Below are 26,241 nucleotides of genomic sequence, written 5' to 3'. Positions count from 1 at the left end.
TTCGTCACCTGCAAAAGCACCCCGTGCCGACTTGTTTGGATGCAGGTGCCAAGGCTTCAAACACCTTTCTTTGATGAGATGTGGCATGCCCCAGCCAGCTCACTCTGACTAGATACAATATTTCAGATGGCTCTAGGGTGGGTGAGATGAATCCTACACCTGGTGTAGCAGTGCTCATGCCCTGGACTGTGGTGGGCTGTCTGGGGAGAGACAAAGTTAAAGCAACTTTAGTCGGTCCTTCTTGCAGCGAGTCTGAATTCCCATCCTTGTCTGAAGAAGATGGTGGTCAGATCAAGGCCAGCTTGGAGAAGGGAAATCTCCTGTAGGTCATTTGTAATTTAGCAGTGGCTGAGTCACTGTGCACCCACTGCATCTGTTACCTGTGGATATGGTGGGGAGGCAAAGTAGGACTTGAGGGCATGGTACAAGAACAGTGTGGAATCTTTTCAGGAATAGTGTTGTTTGAGGCAGTACAGGGACAGTAAATACTCTCCTTTTCCTCAAAGATTCAATTAGTTTTGTGGCAATTTCTTAATTGTAACACTTGCCTTCTAGAGATCCACAGGCCACATGAGCATGGGGAGCGCGGGCTGATGGGCACAGGGTGAGCATTCTTACACTGGTCTGCAGGGATGGTTGTGCCATTGAGCTCTGGCTGTGTCTCTTTCCAGCTCCCAGCACCTTGTCCCTTTTAGATGATCCCTGGTACAGGTGTATGAGGCTGGCTCTGCCATCTGCACTGGTTACGGTGGCAGTGGATTTCCCCCCTGCAAAGAAAGTTCTCCCTGGCTGCTGCAAAGCTTGAGCAGGGAGCTGCTCCAGCTGACCCTGCTACTGCAGCAGATCTATAGATGTATTATGAACAAGGAGGAGGGGAAGCACCTGGAGACACATCTGCATTGGACTGTGTCGCACAGCTGTCCTAAGCGGGCAGCAGGCCCAGTCAGTCGGTCTGCACAGTGCCAGTGTCCTGCCCGTATGGCCTCACCAGCCTGGCTGCCTGTCAGTGTCTGTCCCAGGCAGTGTCAGCCTGTACAAGAGACTAATGCTTGTTTGGTTGTATCTTAAAGCCTTGATTGCTACCAGATCACTACCCTGAGCCTCCCCCAGCTTAATTTTTCTCTTTGCATTTGGAGTTGCAGCCTCAATTGAGTGACAACACTCAAGCCAAACCCTGTGCCCCAACGGCTGCTCATCTGATAGTGCAGAGCCAGCTCGCAGCAGCTGCTAAAATAGCAGAACTGAAGTGGGGAATGAAAAGTGAGATGGTGATTAAGACCCAATTTCCTGTCGTGGCCCCGCAGTGTTCCTGCCGGCAGTGGAGACATTGGCAGCAGTGGTGTGAAATGTCTCAGCCTTCTGCCTTGGGCTGGCTGAGCACTCACACTGCCCTGTGCTGCTTGCTTCTCTCAGTGCTTTGTAGATGTTGGTTTGGCTGAGCTCAAGGGGATGATGAGGATCCTTTTTAGGAAGGGGGAAGAGTAGGGAGTCCATGCAGACTGGTCCGGGCTGAGTTGGGGTTGGAAACAGCCCTGGTGAGACCCAGGCCAGCCCTGAAGCAGGCTGATGTTAGTTGCTTTGTGTTACTTAGAAGACATTTAAGAGTGCACAGGATTTGGGAACACTAGTAACACTGGTCCTCTGGATCTTTTTCTCCTATCTCTGCTAGTAATTTTCCTTGGACCCACCATTTAGGACTCGGAGAGAAGAAAATGCAAGAAAGAGAAATTGCTGCTAAAGGGATGGTGAAGCTCCCAAGCTGCTGCTGTTTGTTCTGAGGGCACACAGGTTGTTCACCTGTCCTACTGTTTGATCCCTCATGTACCTAAATGTTGTAAAAAAGCAAATGCATTAGAATTAGTTTATCTTTTTGGACTTCTTGCATCAGAAGTTCATTCAAGAGAAAATGTGAAAAATTGAGTGCAAAGATGATGCTGAGCTGATGGCTCTTCCTCTAAGGACACTGTTCCACTTGCACTTACTAACATGCTCTAAGTATATGAGTATCAAAGGCAGCTTCTGGTTTCTTTCTCACCCTTGAAGTGCAAATCACTGCTCTCCTGTCTGTGCTCCAACAGCTCTTAGATCTATATTGTAGAACCTGATGTGTTTCAGCAGTCCAAACCACATCATTGTAAACTGTATCCTTACTGATCAGAGAAGTAATGTGCAGCACAGAGATGGGACTTTCTTACACTTCATCCTTTGAAAAAAGCTAGTTGCAAAACCCATTGCAAAGAGCCCAGAACCTCACAGACCATGGTGTTTGCTCTGCACTTAGTGGTTACGCCATTTCTTTCTGTGTTTGAATGCCAGAGTAGCTCCCATCACCCACCGCTCTTAAACCCACCAGAATCTCTCACTAACTTTTACTCTGCAAAGGTGAGTTACTGCTTAATTGGGCAGCATGAGCAACCACTGCTTGAAACTGTTGGCTTTTGCATTTCCTGGCTTCTCCTGGGGTCACCTGCATCTTCTCCAAGGTTGCCCCTTCCCCTGGATTTATGCATCACCCAGTGCCACTGATATGGCTGGGAAGGATTCTGTTGTATGAGGTCACATAACTGTCCTGCTCAAATCTGATCAGTTTGAAGGAAATGGAAATGGAAATGTATTTTTCACAGAACAAGTAGTCAGCACATGGGAGAGAGTCTCACAGACAGTGGTGCTGTTGGGGAAGATGTGCTGTTTCACAGCAGCCAAGGTAATTGCCCTGAATTGGTATTCTCTACTGCCACTACTTTCCTCCAACCTAGGAGTACTCCTCTGCTGGTGCGCAGCCTCAGGCGTGCATGGCCAACATGCAACAGGCAAGGAAGGGTGAGAGGGGACTGTTGATCCTGAGCTTGGCAGAGCATCACACATCTTCTTTCCTGTGTGAGGAGAGGCACCTTTTTTGTAGAGAAAGACTTCCTGCGCTCACAAAGAGACTTGTGTGACATCCTCTGCCATGGGGGAGAGGGATATTTTATCTTCTGGTGCCTTTCACACCAGAGAGGAGTTCAAAGTGCTTTTAAGACTATTTTCATAGTCCTGAGGATGGCATGAGCAGTAGGTTTTGCATGAAATGTCTTTTCCTGCCAGGAGAACAGCACCTGACTGTGGCAGTTACAGCGCTGGGAGCCAGAGCTTTTCCAACATACTGACTTCTGCTTGCCAGCAAAGCAGCACCACAGCACAGTGTCATTTCAGGAGTCTGGAGGAAGAGCTACCCAGAATTGTTTTGAGTATTTTAGAAGGTATTTTGAAGGAGAATGGATTAAAGGAGAGGAAATAGTGCAGACATGGAAGGTAAACAGCTGCATTTTGAGCAGGCAGGACAAGTATGGCTTTGAGGTGATAGCAGGGGACAGGCTGCAGATGAATTTCTGTGCATAATGCCACCATACAGATACAAAACACTTCCCTCTTTGACAGAGAGATCTTTCATATCAATCTACTGAGTAAACAATGCTTGGTTGAAAGAAACTGCATAGGCTTGGTCTGGTGGCACCTGGCATATTCCCTAGTGCTGTTTCCCCAGGCCAGCAAGGTTATAGAAAACATGAAGAACATGGAAAAAGCAATAAACTTTCTCCTAGGATCCAAGCCAGAAGAGTGTTCTTCTGGGATGATCCCAATGTCTTTAACTAAACTCCTGCAACTGATAATGGCAGTTTTGTTGGCATCTGTTAGTCACAGCACAGAAAGGCAGCAGGTTGTGTCACCATCCTGACTTCCAGATGATGGTCACAGGGCAGGGAGGCCATGGCAGAAGCAGAAGATTTGATGGAAGAAGAAGGATCTGCTGTAGTGAAGAGACATAGGAGATTGGACAGGGTGATCCCAGTGTCCATGTCAGTCTGTGGAAGAGGGCAGGTGTGGGCGGCTCGCCAGTGTCCCGATGTCACTGAAGATGGCATGCAAATGGCAGCTCCTCATCCTGCAGTCTTTGTCTAGAGCTCTGTAGCCATCCATTAGCCTGTCTTGGATGGCTTCTCCAGTGTCATTCCATGCTCATGACCACATCTATCAAGCAGTGCTAGCATATGGTGTAAGTCAGGAACTGCATGGGAGAGCAACTGAAGGTGACCCTGGCTGGCATGAGCCATTTCCAGTGGTTTCCCTGCTGCTTTCTGGCTTTGCTCAGTCTGGTGGTGGAAGATGTGTGTCCAGCCCAGCCCAGAGGCTGTGGGTCACACTTTGATGTGCCCTCCCTTTGCCAGCTATGCCAGCTTGGCTCGCTTGCCAAGTCCATGTTCAGCATGGCAAATGTCAGCAGAGCCAAAGGATTGCCAGGGTATGTTGGATTCTGTTTGCAAAGCCTGCAAGGAGATGGAAAAGGTCATTTTGTCTGGGGCAGGGAAGGAGGAAAGAGGCATAAGGATTGATGCCATGTGGAATTGTTTCATTCCCTTGAGGAAAACAAAGCATCTCTGCAACAACTTGATGATTCTGGAGATCTTTTTTGACCTTAATGATTCTGTAATTCTGTGACAGGTGAGCAGAATGGAAATAAAAACTGAGATAAAGAAGAGATAAAAAACTGAGATAAAGAAACAGATAAAAATTGCCTTGCTCCTTAGCAACTTTCTCTTGCATCTCACCTCACTGGGTCTCTTTACTACCAACAGTAGGGAATAAAAGGGCAGAAAAAAAAGCACCACAAGAGGAGTTTTGAATGGATGCCAAGGTTGATTTAATTAGATGTATTGAATTAGTTAACTTCTGAACGACGTGGCTGTCATGCAGCATAAGTGACGAGCTGCGAGCGGCGATGGCAGCGTGGCACCGACCTGCCAATAGGCTCAGCAAAGCAGAAGGATTGACCTACTTCCCTCGGCTCAATGGAGAGCACTGGCGACTGCCCTCCGCTTGCTGTTGCCGTGCTCCCTGGAGGGCTGTGCATCCCTCTGTGCAGGGCAGAGCTCACCAGCCCAGCATTGCCAGTTATCTCCAGCACGAGCCCGTGGCTGGGTAAATGTGCATGTGCCCTTGGGAGGCAGATCGCTCAAGGCAAGGGCTCCTGCTTTGTGTGCTGACTACTGTCTTCTGGCTGACACTGATTTTCTGCTTCTTCCACCTAGTGCACCCTTAAAAAAATACCAGTGTTCTCTGATAATGGGCCTAAATGCTGTTGCAGCTGATAAGGGTGATAAAATCACCCATGCACACTGCCATGGCAACCTACGGCTCTTTGGTCTTGATGCGTGTCTGCTCTTTGGTATGAGCACGGATGTGTGTGTTTGTTTGAGACTCGGCCTGGGAATCACCTGAGGCTGGAGGATTTGTTTTCTGTTATGAGCTGTGACATGGATGTGGAGCAACTGAATGGCTCCTTTTCTTGCTGGCCACCCTCAGCGTGGAGCAGAGCATGCTTCCCTTTGTACCTTGCTGGAGCCCTGGCAGTGCAAATTGCATCTTGAAAGATTTGTCAGTGCCAGGAAAGAGGCTTCCGAAAGAGAAATTTGTTTCCAAATGAATTCTGTAATGGTTATCAAGAGAAACTGCTGGGTGTCTGCTTCCAGGTCTGCCATCGTGCAATGCATGCGTAGATCCTCCCTGCAGTGACCACAGGATCCCTTTGAGATCCTATGGTCATCCTGGACAGGTATCATTCCAGCTAGAGAAGTCCCAGCAATTGAGTGGCATTCTGATGTTCTGCCCTTGGTAGCAGCCATTAGCCAAACTCCACTGCATTTGTTTGACAGTTTTCTCCATCCCTCATTAGTGTAAATGCAAGAATATGTCCTGTCAAACCATGTCTGTTAAGTGGTAAAGAAAGAATGTGGATTTCCTAAGCTTCCAGGACAGAAGTGCTGCTGTGACAGAGAGTGTTTGCCAAGACCTTTGGAGCTCAAAGACACCAACAGAGATATTTGTGAAGTGCACAAGTATAGAAGTGCTGCATGAAACCATGGTTTGGGTTGTGCTGAATATCCCTATGTGACTGAATGAGATGCTGACATGTAAGGGAAGCATAGGCACACCATCAGCCTCCTCTGATTATTGTCAGTATTAAGCCCAAATTGGCAACACCAGGTCAGGTAGTCACCTAATATGGTCGGGACTTGCTATTTCAATGAGGAAATAAGACAAAGCAGCATTGGGGAAGTTGTCACACAGAGAGGACAACTGGGATGTTGTTTCCCACCACCCAAGCTCAGGCCTTCTCGTCTTCTTGCCTCAAGTGTAGCTTCTTCTCCTAGCCCTACAGGATCGCTCAGCTTAAGGAGAGAACGGTAGCTTGGGTGGGGAGATAAAAGAAGAAATGTTATTTCATTGACCAGTGTCAAGAAGCTATATGGAAAGAAGAAAAAGTGGAAGGATGGAAGGAATCCAGCTGTCTTCTTCTGCAGAGAAGAAATCTGTTTGTAGCATTGAGGCTGCTTTCAGGGTTCATGATTCAGCTTTCAGGTCGGTTGTTGGTAGTTAGGATGTTTTCATTTTGACTTCATCTGTTGACAAGGCAGTAAGAGCTCTGTGAGGACGCGTATCTCTCCATCACATATGACTAATTGTACTGGGACAGCCGTGAGCACAATAACACTTCTGTTTTCCTCCAGAACAGCTCCATTACAGACTGCCTGGTAGCTGAGCCCCAGCAAGTGCTTTTGCAGTTTTGCTGATTGTGCAGCCCAGATAACCTGTGAGAGAGCAAACATGGAAAGTGTTGAATATTCAGCTCAAAAACCAGAAAACAGACTTGTTTCGCTGCTTGTCTGAACTGAGCTTTTAACTGCGTGTTGTCAGTGCTTTTCAGGAAAGTCATCTCGTCTGGGACACGTCATCTGGCAGCGAAGTGCTCCCATTTAGGGACAGCCATAAAGAGTTCTGCAAAGTCCAGGGCTCATGGCTAGGCGCTGTTGTCTTTGCAGCTTAGTTTTGTGTTTTACTTTTCCCATCTCCTTGGAGAGCAAAACTCAATCTGTGCAAAACAGATGCATTTTAAAACAAGATTTGTCTTAGTCTTACACTCAAAACACTGTCTCCAAAAGAGCCAGTGCATAGCAGAAGCTAGCAGAAGACTTCCTCCAGATGTTTGCTGCTGTTCATCCTATGTCTGCAGCAACCCAGGAGTTTTGGTGCAATGTGAGTACTGAATTTAAATTTCTTGGCATTAAACTGGTCATCTTCTGTTCCTCAGGGAAACAGCTGTATTTATGCATGAAAGCCACTCTCATTCCTCAAGAAGTGTATTGGCATAGATGAGCCTCTGACCTCAATGTATCAGCTCAGTGGTCAACAGCCTTTTGCAGAAAGAGCTTTGGTGTGCAGCTCTTCCACTTGGTGAATTTAATCTATGTATGGATTACAACAGAAAGTTCTCTACAGGAGGCTATGCCAGTTTAAATCTGCCCTTGCTTTTGATGAAATCATTGCTTGCACCTCAGGGAGATTTGTGATATCTAGAATCTGCATTCTTAGTGTGCAGGTGGGCAGTCTGTCCAACATAGGGAGGTAGCAGAGATCTTTGTGACTCTTCCTCTGTCCCTTTTCCCTAGGAGAGAAGCCAGTTTTCCTGCCTGCACCCCTTCTGATTTAGGAGTGCAAGACTACTTCTGTCATGATGCTGTCACAAGGCTGTAGTTTCTGTCTGGGTGTTAGAGGAGAACACTCCTAATCAGTAGGAGAAGGATGATGTACCAGGAGGTGCAGACCTTCTGAGGGCTTTGACTTCTCATAACAAATTAATTGAAGGTCCATTTCAGTCTGTTTCTCCTCTCATTGCTATGTTGGCTTTGTTGTTTGTTGTTGGAGGACAGGAGTTACCTAAGGAGCTCTGGGCAACTGAATAGAGGAGCTGAGCTTGGGATGTGAACTTGGCAGCTGCAGACACCAAGGAAGAGACTGCTCTCCTGAAAGTGTGAGAAATCTCTGGACACAGACAGAGTGTGCATGGCATTATGACTATGATCTGCCCTGGATGAGTGCTATGTCGATGCCCCTTGCAGGGGCTAATGCATGTGTCTGCAGCTCTTAAAAATAAGGATGTTGCTTAATGTCCCCTGTCAGCCTTGAGCACAGTTCCCGTCATTCCTGTTGGATGCCCTGCGGTGGGAAGAGCAGGCGTGCTGGCTGCCAGTTCAGGTCTAAAAATGATGTCTGTGCAAAGTCCATCCTTGTCTGGACTCCAAGGGGCTGCTGTGCACAAGGCCTTCACACAGTTTCCTTAACAGGCTCCTTTTCACTTTTTCCAGGGACTTGCACTGTGCTTCATTTCAGAGTGATCCAGTGAATTAACATATTGTTGCTGCTGCCTGGGTAATTGCATGCCCGGGGTCTGCTCTGCTCCAGCACAGTCTTCCTGGCTTCCCAGACAGAAAGCATCCTTCTCCTTTGGCAAACAAAGTTTCAAAGTATTGCCCTGAGGCCTAGCTCAAAGATTGGAGGAATGGGAGGGTGGAAGGAGGAGAGGGAAGCTGTTTCTGAAAGTATATCTGGCTTCAAGAGCTTACCTATCAATGAGGAGTTGGAGATGGGGGGTTTTCAGTCTTTATTTCTGTACAAAAGTACTAAATTTGACTGAAGCTGTGGTTTTCTTGCTGATTTATGCAGACATTGGTATGGGTGCAGTTACAGAAATTTAGTTTAGCACAAGTCACCATGAGGACCCAGAACTGCTTGAAATGAGCTGTCCTGGGTCACACAGGAATTTCAGCAGAAGTTGAAACTCAGTGGTCTGATACCATCTTTGTACTGAAAATAAAACTCTTTGAATAGGTAGGTGTAAAAATGCTTGCTGGTCTCACTTCCAAGTACAAAAAAATTCACAAGTGGAGAAGCCTTTAGAGCCTCTAAGTTCCTGTGAGACAAGACCACATCTCAGAACACTTTGGTGAGCATATAATCGAAACGGGGTGGGTTTCTTAATGCGGATGCAAGTTTGCATTTTTGAAAAATGATATTTGGTCAGGACTGACTTCTGGTGGGGAGCTGGCATCCCTTAGGCAATGGTCTCCAAAAAGAAGTGTGGTCATGTGCAACATGAGGAGGGCAGCTTTACCTGCTAGCACAGGCTGGCTATCAAACAGATGCATTAAGAGGATGGGGAGCATCCAAACTCAGGGACAGTGGGGAGGAAGTTGATTTATGGCTCTGCCACTGTCTTTCTTGGTGACCTGGAGTGAGAAAATGAACTTCTCCTTTTCCACCTCCTCCTTTTTTGCCCACCCAGCACATGTGGCAATTGCCTTGTAGTTTGTATGTGTCCTTCTAAAAAGCTGGAACTTGGTAGTGCTATCTGTAAAGTCCCTTTTCATCTTCTCAGTTGTGAACATTTCCTGTCCATTAGCAACATAAGCTATTTCGACTGAAAGGAAGAGATTTTTCCAACACTCTTTTTGACACAAGGCATGGAGAGGATGATGTGGCCATGTTGACAGTGTAGCTAGGTCATCCTGCACCAGAGCTGTGCAGTTTGTGGGGCAGAGGGAATGCTTCTTGAGGCATCTCCATCCTGTGGAATAGAGGCTGCAGCCTTGGGCAGAATATGGAGAGCCCTTTTGTGATTGTCCTAGCCTGGGCCTTAGGGAATCCCACTTGTTCTGTAACGTGTGTGTATTTATGCACATACGCAGGGAAGAAGGATGGACGTGTGTGTGCTGCAGATGGGACATGGACAAAGGTTCCTTTGCCACTGGCACCCCAGCTGAGATGAGCAGTTGCATGTGGGCTGCTGTGGGACTGCATGCAGGACTGGGGTTTGTCGTGTCCTGAGAGGAACATAGGCACAGTGCCCAGGGGTGCCTTCTGGGCCTTCATGGTCTTGGATGTGGCTGTTTCTCTAACTCTTTCACTTGGGGGACATCCCAGTCCCTGAGCGCTGAGTGATTCCCACCTTTCCTCCAAAGCCTTTGCGCTGGTGGCAGTTAGAAGATGGCCTGTAGGATAATATAGGCTGAAAGGGATCTGGAGTGGTTCAGCTGTGAGATCAGACCAGGCTGTTCATGACTTTGTTTGGTCAAGTCCTGAACTCAGCTGTGTTCCCAGTGATCTCTGTAGGTGCTGGGGCTGCTGCTGCATCCCTCAAATCCATCTCTTGCCCTGGCTGAACAAGCCCAGCTCCCATAGCCTCTTCTCTTTGGGCAAGTCACCAGTGCTCCTCCACTGCACTTGCTCCAGTTTGTCCCTGTGTTTCTTGTACCAAAACAAGATGCAGTGTCTAGATGGGGTCTAAATGAGTGCTGAGATCTCCTGGCTGTTTCTGCTCCTGCAGTCCAGTAGGCTGTTGGTCTTTGCTGCAGTTTCTTTCCTTCGGTTCAGTTGGCCTGTAGTCCCAACAACTGTCCCAGCCCTTGAGGAGTGGCAGAGCTGCTGGGACATGGGGCTGTGCCTAGATGATCGCTTAAATAGGACCCCTGTAACTGTGCTTGGAAAGCCTGGGTGTTTCTTAGCAGCCAGGAGGGAAGAGGAGCACAGAGGAGCCCTGGGGTGGCAAAGTCTTCTTCTCCCTGCTAATGGTGTGGGTTCCCATAGGGAGAGACACAGAGCCCAGACAGATGAGGCGATGACCTGAGCTCTGCAGAAAGAAGCAAAGATGTGTAGTGTTATAACTACCACTGTCCCACTTACTCATCTGGAAAGCAAGATTTTACTCGCTGCTCTGCTTCCCGTGGCTGTGACTGTTGATGGCCATGGACAGCTGAGGTCCTGCAATACCAGTGCACAGGGCTGTGGAACATACCTCACTATGCTCACTGCTGGGCTTGTACCACGACCCCTGGAGCCATGTGCAGAGGAATAGTGTGTATCCATGTGTGTATACCATATTCAAACAAAATGCTGCAATTCCGTGCTGTGCTGCCAAGTTGGTGTGTGAGTTTCAAAGCAGCAACCTATATTTTTGACGATCCAAGAGCCTTGGGAAAAGATCTATTTTTTTATGCTGTACTAATTTAATAAATGTCTTTTTTAGTGTAGGAAGGTAGCAATAAAAGACAAAAAGGGGAAAAAAGTGACAGAAAGACCTGTACAATCATTTTAAAGGTTTTCTGCTTTTCCATTCATGTTCTTTTCAGGAAATGAAACTGGCTATATATGGTATAGGATTGAAACCACATATCACAAGCCACTGTCAAGTTCATGAAGTGACCACATTGAAAAAGTAGTGAAAAATGGGTTCTTACTGGTGCCTTCGTAGCCTGTAGGAATCCTGGCTGCGGCTTGTGATTGTAGTAGGTGAAGATTTGCATTTTCAAGTTGGCGGTTTTCCTTTTTGCTCTTCTACTTCCTACAAACTAATTTAGTGCCTTGTTAATTGTGAATCTAGAATGCAAATCAACTCACCTGCTTGTTTTTTCTTTAACTTTCAGATTTTCTAAGTATGGAAGCTCTCCTGAGGAGCTGCATTACGTGCTGCTGCCCCTGGGATGGGACGCAGAGCAATGAGTGAAGAAGAGCTGTGATGTGCCAGTGCTTTCGTGAGGAGAGGGGCTCTCCAGCATGTCATACAGTGCTGAAAGACATTTTACTCCTGGCAGCAAAAATCCTGACCCTTCTTTTTTTTTTTTTTTTTTTTTTTTTTTTTTTCCAGGACAGATGCTATTTCCTGTTAGAGATGCTTTGTATGCAAATCAAGGTGATACAACAAGAAAAAAGTCCTGAAAGCAATCACACCGATAAACTCAGCCCACTGGGGAATTCCTGCTTATCATTTATCTTCTGTTTTTTCAGTTCTGTACAAGATACTTTTTTGCCTGTGCTTTCTTACAGTCTTTAATCATTGTCCTATCAGACCTCTTGCTTATAAACTACAGTGCTTGCATTTTGCAGGGCTCCATGTCGATCTGCACAAACAAAAGGCAGTAAGTGCTGGAAATTTGGGTTAACGGTCCCTGTGTTTCAGCTTGATCTTGCATTGATCTGGTGCTTTCTTAAGTTCAAGCCAGACATGAGCCTCACACTACATATTGCCACTTGCCTGTAGTGATGATCTACTGGAAAGGTGATCCCAGAAACCTCAGGAATGAAAAAAAAAAAGAGAGATAAAAAGCAAAAATAAGCCTGCAAAAAGTTTGCCTAGTAACTTAAACAGGAGCAGGATTTGACCTGAGGCACCTCAAGAGATGGTGTGGGCAGCACTGCACTAATGCAGTAACATGAGTTGATCACCTCATTGCTCCAGCAAGACAAACTCACATAGAATCATAGACTAGTTTGGGAAGGGACTTCAAAGATCATCTAGTTGAACTCCCTTGCTATAGGCAGGGAGACCTTCTGTCAGACCAGGTTGCTCAGGGTCCTTTCCAACCCGGCCTTGAACACTTCCAGGGGTTGGACATCCACAACTTTCCTGGGTATCTGCTCAGTCTGTGCCCTATAGATGTCCCTATAAGTGGATAGGGCTGATCAAAGCCTTGCTCTCACCAGGCTGCCACCCTGCTGATGTTGCAACAGGCTGTCAGGGTGAAAAAAAGACTCAGAAACAGAAAAGGATGTGTCAGAGAGCTGCAGAATGGCATTGTCAAAGAACATTCTCTACGTGTCCAGAGATAGCCACTGCAGCCCAGGTCTTGTTGAATCATGCTGTGGTTGTTCTGGCCTTTGTGTGGGTAACAGTGATAATCACTGTGTGTGGTGTTGGGTTTTATTATTTCTTTTTTTTTTTTTTTTTTCCGTAAATGTAAAGTTAACAGTCAAACTGGCATTGGTGAAGCAGCAAGCCTGGTGCAGCTTTTATCTATCCTGAACCTCGCAACAGAGGAGGGCAGGAAAATGGCTTGACCAGTTTGGCAGCCGTGCACGTAACGGTCCCGGAGTTCAAAGCAAAGGGCACAACAGTCAGATACCCAAACCCGCGTGAGCTTTGGCTGATAAGTCACATTTCAAAGTAAAAGGCAATCCTACAGGGGCTCTGCTGAGTGCCTAAAGCTCCAGTGCTGAGTCTTCTTTAAAAGGGGATTTCATAAGGAGTAATACGAACAGAAATGGCTCTTTTGTGGTTTTGCACATTCCAGGCATGCCACGACTGTTCCTGTCAAGGATGGGCAGTCTCTGGGGTTTTGATTTTTTTTTTATTTTTTTCCCCCAAATATTTGCCACAAACTAGCAGCTAAAATGGTGAAAAATAAATAAGAGTTGCAAAATCATTAGAGTGGCAGTAATGGAAACTGTGAGGCTTATACTTAAATTGGCTGTGGGGTTTCACTCCATCTTCTGCACATTGTGCTGTGAGGATTACTACTTTTACCTGCTATGACCACTTCAGGATGGATGATTTGAAAGCAGAGCTTTAACTGTTGGTTACCAGGACTTCAAAAAAACAGTGCTTTTGGCTTTTTCACCAACAATACCTTTTCAGCTGAACCACTGTTGAGTCTGAATTCTTTCAGTGTCAGTGCAGTTATGTGGCCGTACAGCATCTTTATGTGATGATTTCTGCAGGTCTGTGTGTACAGAAATGGGGCCCAGCTGTTCCTGCTTCAGGTGCACTTCTGTTTCACAGAGGTTGTGCCAGCTTGGATTGCACCTGTACATGTTAACACAGAGTTTTAATTGATGTAAGAGTTTCAATGCACAAAGTTGTGGTGCCTGAAATCTTAAAGGAGAGCACCTTCGCTCAGACTTAAAACACTCTGAAGTTTCACATGTAATAATACACTAGAAGGTTTGTGTAGATCTGCCCTGTTAGATGAGAGTCTAATTCATAAGCCTATGTGTCCTGTTCTTCTCCACATGGATACCGCTCCTGTTGCCGTAGTCCTGTGTCTGGTGTAGTAGCAGGACCTCACGGACAGCTGGGAAAGCCATGGCCAGAGGTGTTCTTGCTATCACCTCACAAAAAGTGTGGCTGTAACAATGTGCAATTAAGTGTGTGCCTCAGCCCCCTCAAGACACCCTGCACAAACATTCAGTGCATTTATTAGCAGCTCACACTGACCACAGCCAGCTCAGCACCTTCATGAGCTGGAGCTGCACCTTTACCTGCTCTGCAGGTGAGACTAATCCTTCTGTGGGGGGAGCAGAAAATGGAGCCAGGCTCATCCCAGCAGAGTCTGAACCGACAGAGTCTCTGTCTGGCACAAATGCAGACAGAGAGAGAAAGCATCTCTTTGAAAGTGGCAATAGAAGAGACACTGTTGGAGTGAACCTTCTGACCTGGTTCTATTACATGTGAATATGGTTACTTAGTGGTGAACAGGAACTGGAGTGGATTCAGGAGATAGGTCCTGAAGCCCCCTCCCATCCTCCAACACAGGCTGATGTTGCAGGGAAGTCTCAAGGCTGTTGCCTGGGCTGTTTTGGGTCTGTGGGTGGAGGAACTTAAGCACCAGGGTTGCCATCAAATGCTGCCCTTACTAGATACAAGGAAGAAGTGCTTGTGTTAATTCTGTGCTCAACATACATATTTTTCATCTTAGACAAGTCTGGTCTTCTAGCCTTCTGGACTGCTGCCATTTTGGGTTTGGGAAATTTTTTTTTTCTTTCTCCATCAGTGCTACCAACCACAGAATTTTGGAAACAAAAAGTCAGAAGGAGGTGTTCAGTGGTGAGCTGTCTTTTTACTAGGCTGATCTTTCAGGAGTTGTTTTTGAAGTGGATTTTGTTCTGTCCCCTCAAGGTCTCTGCTGTGGAAATAATTATTGCTGTGGAACTGTAGCAAGCTTTATAAGTGGCAGGAAAAAACACTTTTGTAACCAAACAAATGTGCTTTCCCTACAAGTCACACAGGTGTATGTTTGGAATTTTTTTGTTTTCTTTTGTACCAAAACAATTTTTCCACTGTGTTATCTGGAGTGGGAAAATGAGTGGACCTTGCATTTTAATACAGATTTCATCCATGTAATCACAGCAGAAGTGTACATAGAGATTCTCTGTTATTCTGCTTTTTCTGTGTATTTGCTTAGTGTTTTGTGCCTTAGAATCTCCGTTTTTCTTCTTTTTGATGGTTTGAGAGTTTTGATAGAGATGACAAAAGTGCTTAAAAATATTAAGGTCCTTGGGAAGGCTACAAAAGTTATGCAGTGGTGAAGAGATGCAGGCAACCTGTAGAAGAGCCAGATTTTGACAGCATGGGAAGTGGTTAGCACCTCATTGGACATCCTCACATCAAAGCTGGACAGTGGGCTGCTTGAGATACTCTGTTTGAACCACAAATTGCTGGGCTTTGGGCAGAAATCACTGTATGAAATTCTGTGGTCTTTGTTAGGCAGGCGGACAGACAAAATAATTTTGCTGGTTTCTCTCGGCTCTTAGAATTTATGAATCATATAGTCAGGGTGTTCTGGGCGGGGGGTTGAGTTTCCATGAAAAGTTTGCCATGGTAGCATGCAGACAACAAACCCATCTGTTCTCTTGTCCTTTCATCATGCTGTGTTGCTTTCGAATTGTTCCAGGAGGATGAAATCGGGCTTGTCATTTAAATTTCAATATGGGTGGCCAGAGCAACTCTACCTTGGTTATTATGGGCCTCCTGTGACCACAGGAATAGATGGTGCCTTATGCCAGCCCTGATTTAACAAACACCTGAGGACCAACTCAGCGCTGCAGCATAGCCCATGGGAACTGTGTGCCATGGGATCCTACAGCAAGGCAGTGTCTGGGAATATCTCCTCGCACTCTTTAGTAGGAAGGATGTAATCAGCCCTTGTAGGCTGGTATCTGATTAAATAGCACAGTGTCGAAAAAACCAGTCCCACACTTGTTTATGGCAGTTGAACGTGTGTAGTTGGGAACAAAGAATTCAGGTTCTGTCTGAAGTGTGTGTGAGCCCATCTGGGGAGCACAGTGTCAGGGAGAGAGTCTGTGGGATCCTCATGTGTGATCATGTGAGACTGAGCTCATGATGGAGCTGTGAGACAGAAAGGAACCCTGCAACTCTGGAGAGCAAGTAGGAGCAGGGCTGTGACTCGTGACTTTGTCCTTTTAAAGGGGGACACGCTGCCTGGTGTCTGTAGTTGAAGAAGGGAGGGGAAGTGCCAGGAAGAATTCATGGAAAGCCACAGATGACTTGGGTTTGCTTTGACTCCAGGCATGAGGAGTGCAATGTATTTGGTTAATTAGGATGAAGGCTGGCAAGGGGTGACTTGACTGCCACATCTAGAGGAAGAAAGTTTTGATCAGCAGGTTGGGGGTAAGGAGGAGCCCTTAGAATTTCTGTGTCCTTTTCCAGATTTTAGAGGAAATGTCTCTCTAGCACTGCAGGTTTAGTTTAAAATATTGGGCTTATTATGTAGAGATCTTGGGTGAAAGGGACTGATATGCAGTGTGGTGAAGGCAGGATGGATTATTTGGGTCTTTCTGCCTTTATGCTCAGAGCTCTGGTACTCCCCAGCACCTTCTTCCCTCAAAGAAGGGAAGCACCTTCTTCTACCCCTCCCTAGGGTAGGGAAGTTCTGCCACAACACTGGGCATAGCGTAAACTGTCAGGACAAAATGTTTCGGAGCCATCTCATCTTAAGACAGGTGTCTAAGATAGCTGGCTTTCCCTCTGGTAACGGCTATTGTCCTCCAGCAGCTGTGTGGGAGACCAGAAATCTGGCTGAGATGTGGACTCCTGTGCTTTGGATGTCTGAAGCTGCGTGAGGTGGACACGCCTCTCACTGCCTGTGTGCATGATGAGTTTGTGGAATAAAGAACCTAACAAAGAACCGTGTGACACCACCTGAGATGAAAATAATATGGAAACTTTAATAAGCTCTCTGCAGCTGAGCAGTCCCTGGAGGTCCTGTACCAAACCTGACCCACTTGCTGAACCCCAGCAGTGCAGCACTGGGCACTCCTCTGCCTGCCTTCAGAAGAATGAAAGGACAGCAGTATGAAAAGAGACAAGTACAGGGCACAGCAATCAGTGGTAAGTCTTTAATAAGAAAGAGCTGGGGTATTTTGTTTGCTATTAAAAGCAAACCCACTTTCTGCAGCATTTCTCTTTGTCAGGTGCTCAGAAAGGATGGAGGTGTTGGCAGAGGTTTGTTTTCAACCTGATTGAATGTTTTCCCAGTTCTTTCCCTGCACTCCAGTTCATCCCATCCCAGTCTTTCCAGCCATGCCATGTTGGGAAGCAGCTGTGAGCTCATCCTCAGGGCTGAGTTCTAACATGGTAACTGTCCTGGGGTCAGTTTCTTTGCAGGGATGGAGGGAGGGCTCTTGCCACTGGCAAGAAGCAGCTTGACTCTTTTGCCAGTTGTCCCAGTTTACTGTCAGGATGGCCTCCCATGATGGCTTATCATGAGCTCAGCCTCCCATCCTCTAAGCTCCCCAGAGGTGTTACCACTTTGCCATGGCTTCAAATTAGGGCATCTGAGTGGATAAACTGCAGTGGGTAAAAATCAAATCCAAACCTCTGGGCTTTGGGAAGATGATAGCAGTGGACTATTAGTAGCAAACTATAACCCATATCCCCTTTCTAGATAGATGTTGCTGAGAAGATGGTTCCCATGTGCTCCTCAGAAGGGCTGCTGAGCTGCCAGACAAGCACCAAGTTTTCCCCTTCCTGTGTGTATCTGTCCTGCTGGCTGCAGCCCTTGCTGGACTCTGGGAGGATGCAAGGCTCGGTGTGGCAGGCACATTCTTCTCTCTTTCAGGATTTTTCATAGAGGAGCACAGAGGAAAGAAAGAGAAAACAATTTCTATTTCTGCTCCTTGTTTTTCCCATATGGAATGTGTTTGGAGAATTGTTTACCTGGGGTGATTGCTTGACTGGATTCTGGTGAGGATTGTTTGAGCCTGATGGCCAATCCAATCCACCTGTGTCTGGACTCAAGAGAGGGTCACATGTTAGATATGGTAGTTAGAAAAAGTAGGTATGTAGTTTTAGTATCTCCTTTATATAGTATATTAATGTATTATAGTATAGTTATAATAAAGAAATCATTCAGCCTTCTGAACTGGAGTCAGACATCATCATTTCTTCCAACTGGGTTCACCTGCATTTGCAATAGCTCTGGCTCTTTGAATGGTGAATGGCTGTCCAGAATAGTGATGGAAAACCACCTCTTCCCTGGATACAAACTACATTGATTTGCTGGTGTTGTTTCTTTTTTTTTTTTTTTTTTTTTTTTTCCCTTTTGGCTGTCTGAAAAACTAAGTACAAACCTCTTTCACCTATTTGACATTAATTCACTAATGGATGGCAGAAGGTTTCGTGTTTGGTTTTTAGCTGAAAAAGCGATGATGCAATTAAAAAACTAATATCCATTATGTATCTTTGAACCATGTGAAAAGTGTGAATTTTTACAGAAAATGTGAGAGTGGTGGGGGTTGTGGAAGAAACTTTTTTGCCTGAATTTTATTCTAAGTTTTGAATGAATGAGATGTATTCAGTGGGACTGAGAAAGCTGTGATTTTTCTCCTTTTCTTTCTTCTGTGTTGGGCTTTTTTGTTGTTGTTTTTGGGGCTTTTTTGGGTTGTTGTTTAGCTTGGTTTTTTTTTTTTTTTTTTTTTTTTTTTTTTTTTTTTTTGTAATCAAAATATTTACTCCACAAGTTAAATGGTTTCTCATAAACAAGTTAATGTCAAAAGAAAAGTGAGGATGAGGAGAGGCCAAACATTGAGTTTTAGTTATCTCCTATTTTTTCCTTTTAAGCTTCAGCAAAATGGCAATTGTTTCATTTTGACCCATTTTCAAATCACATTAGCAAATGAATACAGAATGGGAAGGACAATCATGTGAACTTCAAAAATGCAGCAGGTTAGGACAGGAGAGAACAGCAGCAATCCTGCTGTCACCATCTGCCCAGACTGGGGTGTTTTAGTGTATTTTACAACATTTTTTGTGTCACCAATAACAAATTTCCAGAGATTGGAAGGGGATAAGGAAAAAGGAGCCCCCAGCACTCCTTTTCCTATTTTCCTTGGCTCCCTTTCAGGTGTCGGCAGCCTGCATCTCACGGTCACTGCAGCTGCATCAAGCACCTTGTTCTTGTGTAGAGCACGTCAGTGCAGGTAAGTGCAAGAGGGTGCTCGCTCTGGTCCCTGAGCTCTGGAGCCTGCTATTAGTGCCAAGGCTGAGCACAAAAGCCTCACCCAGAGGGAGGGTACATCATCCTCAGTTAGCAGCAGGGAGCTTGTTGCAATACTTGCAGGGCCCACTGAACTCGCTCACATCTCTCCTGGCTTGTGAGAGGATGGGCCTTTAGCTATGATTTATCCAAGATTCTGCTGAGCTGCTCTTCTCCACAACAGGTCTGCCTTTGCAGGGAAGGCATGCCAGCAGCTTCCTCTGGGTTTGGAAAAGTCACCTCCACAGTTATTCTCTTCCTGGAGAAGCACGTTTGATTTACCTTAGGAAATTAGTGCTGCTGCGTTGACCTTGATGGATCTAGGCTGTGTGGTTTGTGTTTGGTTCAGGAGAGCTCAGTGGCATTTCTTAATCACTATCAAAACTGTTGACTGTGTGGTAACTTCAGCATTTCCAGCTTTGGCCTTACAGCAGAAGCAGCAGTGCTTTTTCTTCCATGAGTCCCTGATTTTTTCTGGCAGTTGTCAGGTTTAGGGAAGGGTGATCTTGATGTTGCATCTCCTGAGACTTTCCTCACTGTTATCCTCAGACAGTGCCTAGGAAAGATTCAACATGAGCTGGTTATCTATGAAAAATAATTGTTCCCGAATGATTGATATGTGGGAATATTCCAGTCTCTGCCTGTCTGCTTTTGTCACTGTGAGACTGAGGCATCACCTCTGTTTTCTGTCCTTATTCCCATTTTGGTGAATGGCTGGCTGAGGAGCTGCAGAAAAGGTTGCAAACCCAAGAGACATGGGATGCTGATACAGCTCCCCAGTGTTTGGAGTGATGCTGCTGGGGGTGCCCAGCCTCGGGTGAGCATGGCAGTGACACCCTTGGAGTGGCTTTCTCCTGTCTGCCTGGGACCTTGTAGCTTCAGGGTATGAGTTACTACCAAAATTTAACACTGTCTCAGCCAAGTCAACAAAGAAATAGCACTCTTTGCTCATAACTGGAGGGAGATATGGCTCTGCTTGGCTTCTTGAGAGCTGCCTAGATTTTGTGCACAACTCCATATCCAAAGCCTCCCTTTTCCTGGTGCCTGATCACCAGGTGACAAGCAGAGGTACAAAACCCCTGTCCCCAGCCATCTGTAGAGAAAGGAGTTACCTGGGGAGCAGCCCTGGCATTGCTCCCTGAAACTCATGGAAGTACTACTGCTTCCAGATGTCCTGCCTGTCCCCTGCTTGTCCAGTCATGTTTATTAAACCTCTGCAGCAGATTGGGATTGGGAATCAAAGGGATAAAGCACAGTTTGGGGTCTGCGAATGGTTGCAGAAACCTGGGGCAGGGAGATGGGAGCAAGGAGTGATAATGTGCTAAGCCACTGCAGGTGCTGGATCAACAAAGGGTGAACCAGCCCCTTGCTGCCCTCCCACCAGCAGGCTCCCGCAGAGATGTGCAATTCAAGGAGCAGAGACCTGGGAGGGGTTTGCTCCTGACTTGTGGCACCTCCTCTTGCCCTGGTTAGCAGTCATCATTGGATGTGTTGCCTCATGCCAAACTTATTCATAGATGCCTAATCCTCTGCAGCCAACCAACTTGGTGTCGAGGACTTCCTTCCAGGAGCCAGATATGTCAGTACCATTATACATGTAGGTCTTGAGTGACTTGTGCAAGGCCAGGCAGCAAACTTGTGGCTGAGCAGGTGTTGAAAACCAGCTCTCCCAAGCTTTGAGTTGGCAGCCTTTCCACCAGGAAATCCTTCGTTTAACTTTCCACCGCAGCAGATGGGCTGGCATTGATGTAGGAGGGAAGTCTCCATGCGCTCGTGCATTTCTTCCCATCCTTCTTCACCTCCTCACACTTCTCCCCGAAGGCATCTTCTCTCAGGGTGAAAAAGTACTGTTCAGTGTCTAGGAGAGAGCAGAAAGGGAGCTGGATTGCCTCTGGCACCACAAACTGAAGAGAAGAATGGAATAGTTTTGAGCAAGGTTCAAGGCAGGTCATGCAAGTTTGCAAACAGCTTCTGCAGGGCTCCATCACCAGCTCTTATCCATGAGAGCCTGTCAGGTGTAGCAGCAGGTTTCTCTGCCACCCCTCACATCTCTCTCCTTCAAAGCGGGAACAAACTGCCCTGGAACAGGCTGACCTTCGGCATAATTATTTCTGCCTTTTTTTCCCCCAAGTCAGGGTCACCCAAGTAAAAGCTGAGGAAAGCTAAAGAAACCTCAGCTTTTTGTCAGCTTTCCTTGCAATAGGGACAGGACTGTTGTTCTGCTCTTGGCATTAAGTAAGAAATCAGTGTTACCATGGGAGCAAACTCCCAAACAGGTGGCGATCACACACATATTAACCTGAACCAGTGCAGGAGGCACCGCGTCCCCCTGCAGATCCGCCAAGGGTAGAGGAGATCTCATTACTCTTTGTTTGTGCTCAGAGTGTGGCTGTCCAGAGGATGGTGCCCAAATAGATAAGGCTCTAGGCACAGATGTCCAGTCTGATTATTCCTTTCCTTTTGCAACAAACCATATGGTACTATGGGCGGCACAGATATCTGGCAATCAAAATTCCTGGGCTTCCTCCCTGACTCCACCATTCACTCATTTAATTTTCAAAGCAGTTTTCATGCATCAGCAAAACTTGCTGTCTTGAACCTCCCCACCTCCTTAAAACAAGAACTCCCGCATATCACTGGAGGTGCTTTTAAATATAGTCACCATGTCTTGCTTTGCTATCGCAAAATTAGGTGCACTTAATGCTGGTAAACTACTTTGCCAACGACAGATAAAAGGCACTACAGACAGGTTGCTAATCAGTTTGATTAAGTAAAGCACCTAAACTTTGCCACTGCTGCTGGATGATTGCAGGCTGATCCGTCTATAACCCACAGGAGTAAGATGAATTAGGCATGATAAGCATTGTTTGGTTTCTGGTGCGTCAACCAGTGAGTGAAATGACTTGGTGTTTATATGCCAGGTCACAGTGAAAAGTTTCTTGTGATTGGAAATGATTAGGCACACTGATTAATGCTTCCAGTGCTCTTTGATCCAGAGCTGCCAGTTGGAATGAGTCTTGCTGCACGGAGACATCCCAACTGCCTGGTAACAAAAGTGCAGGGGGTAGAAAATTGACTGAAAAAATGCAGGTGGGGATGGGAAGGCTCTGCTGTAAGATATGCTCTTTTTCCATCGGGCTCCAGGCTTGCATTCTTTGAACCATCCTCTTATTCCTGGAAGTCAAGGCAGTTTGTAACTCATATTGTGCTTGTTAGGTTTATTCATTTTAAAGAAAATGTTCAGGAAGATTGCCAAGTCATCTGAACTTCCAGCACTGATAAAGACCTCAGGGTCTGCTAAGTTAAGAAGACAACATCCCAAGTCCAAGAAAAGCTTTAGAATACAGCACTTTTTGAGAAGTCTCAACTCTTGTGAAACTGTTATTTCTCTCAGCGTGCAGGTGGCATCTCCTTGTGATGGATGGTCCTTCTTTCAGCAATAGGAATTCCCATTTTTAACCCTCAATTAGAATATTCCCCTTTTATCATAGGTGAAATATTTGAAATAATTTCCTATGACAGGACACAGGAAGATTTGCTTGAGTAAGAGGTAGATTTCCCAACATTTCTTACCATTCCCACACCAGCACACCATTTGTCTTCATTATTTTGTGTCCCCTTCATGCCGTGTGTTCTATGGTTGAACCTTGAACCAGCTGGGGAACATGAACATGGCTGCATTGCCCACTACATTTTCTTTCTGCATTGTTTGTCATGCTCACTGTCACAACCTGTCTGTCCATACTTGGTTCTTCTGGGGTGATGTCCTTTTTTGTGTGATTTGTGTATATCGGATGGGATTTCAATAAAAATCAAGCATAACCTGTTAGGTGGTGTATGGTCACTCAAATTAGGTCTGGAAAATTAGGAGTGAAGACTCTAAAATGTCTGGATGTACCGCAGAGCTGAATTGTGGGTGTCCACACCCAAGGGCATTAAGCCATTCCCAAATCACTATCTGCTCTCTGTTTTAGGAGAGCCCCACATCCATAGCAACTTAGCTCAGAATTCTTCTACTGCAAACCCAGGTGGTTCAGCAGCTGCAGCTGCTTTTGTTCAGGGAAAGGAGGAGGCAGCAGCTGGGGCTGCCCCCTCCTCAGGCTACCCAAGGACATCCCTGCTGCTCGTGGCCAGCTCTGTGCTGGCCACCTCTGTGAGCTCTGCCTCAGCCCTGCCTAAGCACTGAGCATTCTGGCCATCCTACATTTCTCTTTGCTTGTATTTGTGCTGAAGACTCCTGATTTTACAAAACATGGGAAAACTTTTGAGATACTGGAAGTGTTCAGGAGCTGAGAAACCAGTGGATGACAACTGGTGCCCACCCACGGAGGTGAGTGTAAGGAAGAAATTCTAACGCTTTTTTAACCAAACTTCAGTTTCTTTGGGTGCGTCTATGTTTTCCATGTTTTGCCAAGCACAAGAGCTTGCAGAGACCAGCACTGACAACTTGAGTCAATTGTCTGCAGAGACACCTGGCCAGACACTTTCCCACCACCATTCCATATATCCAGAGATTATCTGTGCCTTCCCTGTACTCATAGGCCTGGGACCACAGCTGGTCCCCATACAGCGCCTCTGATCTCCGAGAGCACATGAACCCACCCCAAGCTGGGCTGGCAGCTTTGGGGTTTCTCTCCTCTGCCCAGCTGTTTTCACAAAATGCATTGAAAGCTTACCGTCTTAGCTTACCATGTCAGTTCTCTGACATGTTTGGTTCCTTCTAGCCAATGTATTCAGCAGAGGGAGGATGGACAGACAGTGAATTCCTGGATATTTTTATGCGGGAAATTGGTATAAATATGAGTATACAAGAGTTTCCTGCCTTTGTGAAATTGTGCTTCATAGGTTTGTTTTCAAACCTATGTTGTCTTCCTGTGCATGGTCTGAATCAGTTAATATCTAATTGCAGATACTTTTCATAAAAATAGGTGCCTACTCTGCCTATTTTCAATTTCCAGGTGGCTCCACGGTGGCTGCTTGGCTGCTGCCCGCCCTGCTTCTAATGTTCCTGTTTTCCTCCCCAGCTTGTGTGGCTGCCCTGGCATGTTGCTGGGACAGGGAGCAGTGACGCAGGGTCTCCTGGAAGTCTGTGGATGGGCCAAGTAAAACACAGCTGGGCATCATCCCAAGTACCTCAAAGACTGCTGCACTGAGCAGTGCGGCATTGTCTCAGACATCTCATTGTACTTAATAGCAATGGAGGTGTCTGTATCGCCCTCATTTACAGCAAGCTAGTGACTGGGGCCATGAAAGGGAGGAGTTTGGGGTTAGACATGCCTCCAACTCTTTGGGGTAGGAATCACTGCTTATCAGAAGCAATTTTGGAGAGGTATTTCAGGTGTGGCTTCCATGCTGGAGACAATTTCACACTGGTGGAAGCCATCCCAGAGGTGTGTGACAGCATTTGGTGGCCTCAACACTTCTCCAGCCACATGGCCCTGGCACTGCTGCAGCTCATTGCCAGCCTACTTGCTGCCTTGATTGCCTGCCACATGCAAGACAAGAAAATGTTGGTGTGACTGATAAACCCATCCTCCTTATCATGTTCATCTTGGTATGGATCCTAGCAGGGAGGCAGTGGGTGGGATGGCGAGTTCAAAGGTGGCTAGTCAAAAAGTTAGCTCAATTATTTGCCTTGTTATTGCTACCACAGTTAACCCTTTGGCTGCTGGCTCTGGATTAGGATATCTGTGAGGATCTGTTATGTCTCAGGCTCACGGATTGAGCCATGACAGGTGTTTCTGTTAGATGAGACCTTTGGTTGTGGCCAGTTTTGCCTTTACTGGTAGCAGTTTCTTTTTTTTCCTCTTTCATGAGAGGTTGCTGCTCCCAGTAAGAGGCTGGGCCATGCATGCCTGACCATGCCCATGAGTGAAGGGCAGGGCTCATGCTCCAGGCTGGCATGACGTGGAGCATAAAACAAAACTGTAGTTGGGGAGGTGTGGCCAGCATGAAGAACAAGACTCACAGCCCCTCTGGGCAGGGTTAGACTGGGCAGACACCTGGCAGAGAGTGTCTGCCAGGTGTCCAGGTTAGGGTGCAACCCAGGGCATTAAAAGTCTGGGTGTGTGAGAGCTGGAGCTGCTGTTTGTGTTAGTTAGAGATCTTAAAGATCTTTGTATGTTGGACATCCATGGAAAGAAATTGCTGTTGGATCCTTATTGTTCTGCTCCAAATTGAAAAGCTCAGGACAATTTTTTCTGCTGACATAAACGCATAGCAAAGTATCTGTTGAGAAGATATGGGAAGGAATCACAGAAACAGAGACAAGACTAGGTTAGAAGGGGCCTCCTGATACCATCTGATCCAACTTTCTATTAAAAACAGGGTCTTAGATTAGGTTAGTTGAGGCCAAATCAATTTACATCTTGATTATTTTTAGTGAGAAAGATTCCTCTCTCTTCAGGCAACTGATCCTAATGTTGCTCTCACAGAAAAAAGTTTTTTGATATTCACGTGGAACTTCCCTAGAACTTCCCTAGAAACCAGTTTTGCCCATTGCTTTTTCTCATATCCTAGTGAAGAGATGCATCTCCTCCAGAACTACTATTTAGGTATTGGAAGGTAGTGATTTGATTTCCCCACACTAAGCCTTCCCTGCTGAAGTCTGAGCAAGCAGAATTCATTCAGTTGTAAAGTTCTCCACTCCTCTAATCTTTTTGGTCCCCTCTGGACCATCTCCAGGCTTTCAGTGTCTCTTGAACTGGGAAGAAAGAAACTGAACAGTGTGTTCCAGGTATGGCCTAACAGGTGCTGAGCTGAGTAGAAAGATCACGTCTCTTCATCTACCAGCAACAGGCTCACTAATTCAGCCCAGGATGCTGTTGATTGTCATTGCTGCCGGGATACTTGGCTGGCTCATGTTCCTCTTGCCGTCTGCCAAGACACCCTGTGCCTTTTCAGCAGAGCAACTGTCTGGCCAGCCAGTGCCCAGCTGGTGCTTCTGCTTGGGATTATTCCATCCCAGATTCAGGCCTTGACATTTATCTCTGCTGAACCTCATGTTAAACTTCATTCTTGTTGGCCAAATCTCGACAGCCCATTGAGGTCTCTATATGGTGATTTTTTTTTTCTTCTAGCACTGCTACTTCTTCACCCAACTTTGGCTCATCCGCAAATTTGGTGACAATGCATTCAAGTCTACCTTCCAGACCACTTATAAAGCTGAATTGCATTGACTTCAGAAGAAATTCATTTGTGCCCAGCTGCCAGCATGAATTTGAGCCTTTTAACTTTTGAGCCTCTGAACTCAACATTTTAGTCAGTTCCTCAGCCATTTTTTATCTGCCTAGACCATATCTTACTGACTTGTCAAAAAGGA

The 26,241-nt window shown here is 46.2% G+C and overlaps 1 long non-coding RNA gene across 3 annotated transcripts in view; it reads left to right on the top strand.

Moving 5' to 3' along the window:
• The window catches only part of LOC137468966 (uncharacterized), a 64,980-nt gene extending 53,007 nt beyond the window's left edge, over window positions 1-11,973 (top strand). For all 3 annotated transcript variants that reach the window (XR_010996282.1, XR_010996285.1, XR_010996284.1), the window contains one exon: window positions 11,295-11,973. This is a non-coding gene — a long non-coding RNA (uncharacterized lncRNA). The remainder of the gene's footprint in view (window positions 1-11,294) is intronic.
• Window positions 11,974-26,241: the final 14,268 nt, after the last annotated feature.

Source organism: Anomalospiza imberbis, chromosome 1, assembly GCF_031753505.1.
Source record: "Anomalospiza imberbis isolate Cuckoo-Finch-1a 21T00152 chromosome 1, ASM3175350v1, whole genome shotgun sequence".
NCBI classification, from domain to species: domain Eukaryota; kingdom Metazoa; phylum Chordata; class Aves; order Passeriformes; family Viduidae; genus Anomalospiza; species Anomalospiza imberbis.
This window is presented reverse-complemented; position numbering and strand designations above follow the sequence as displayed.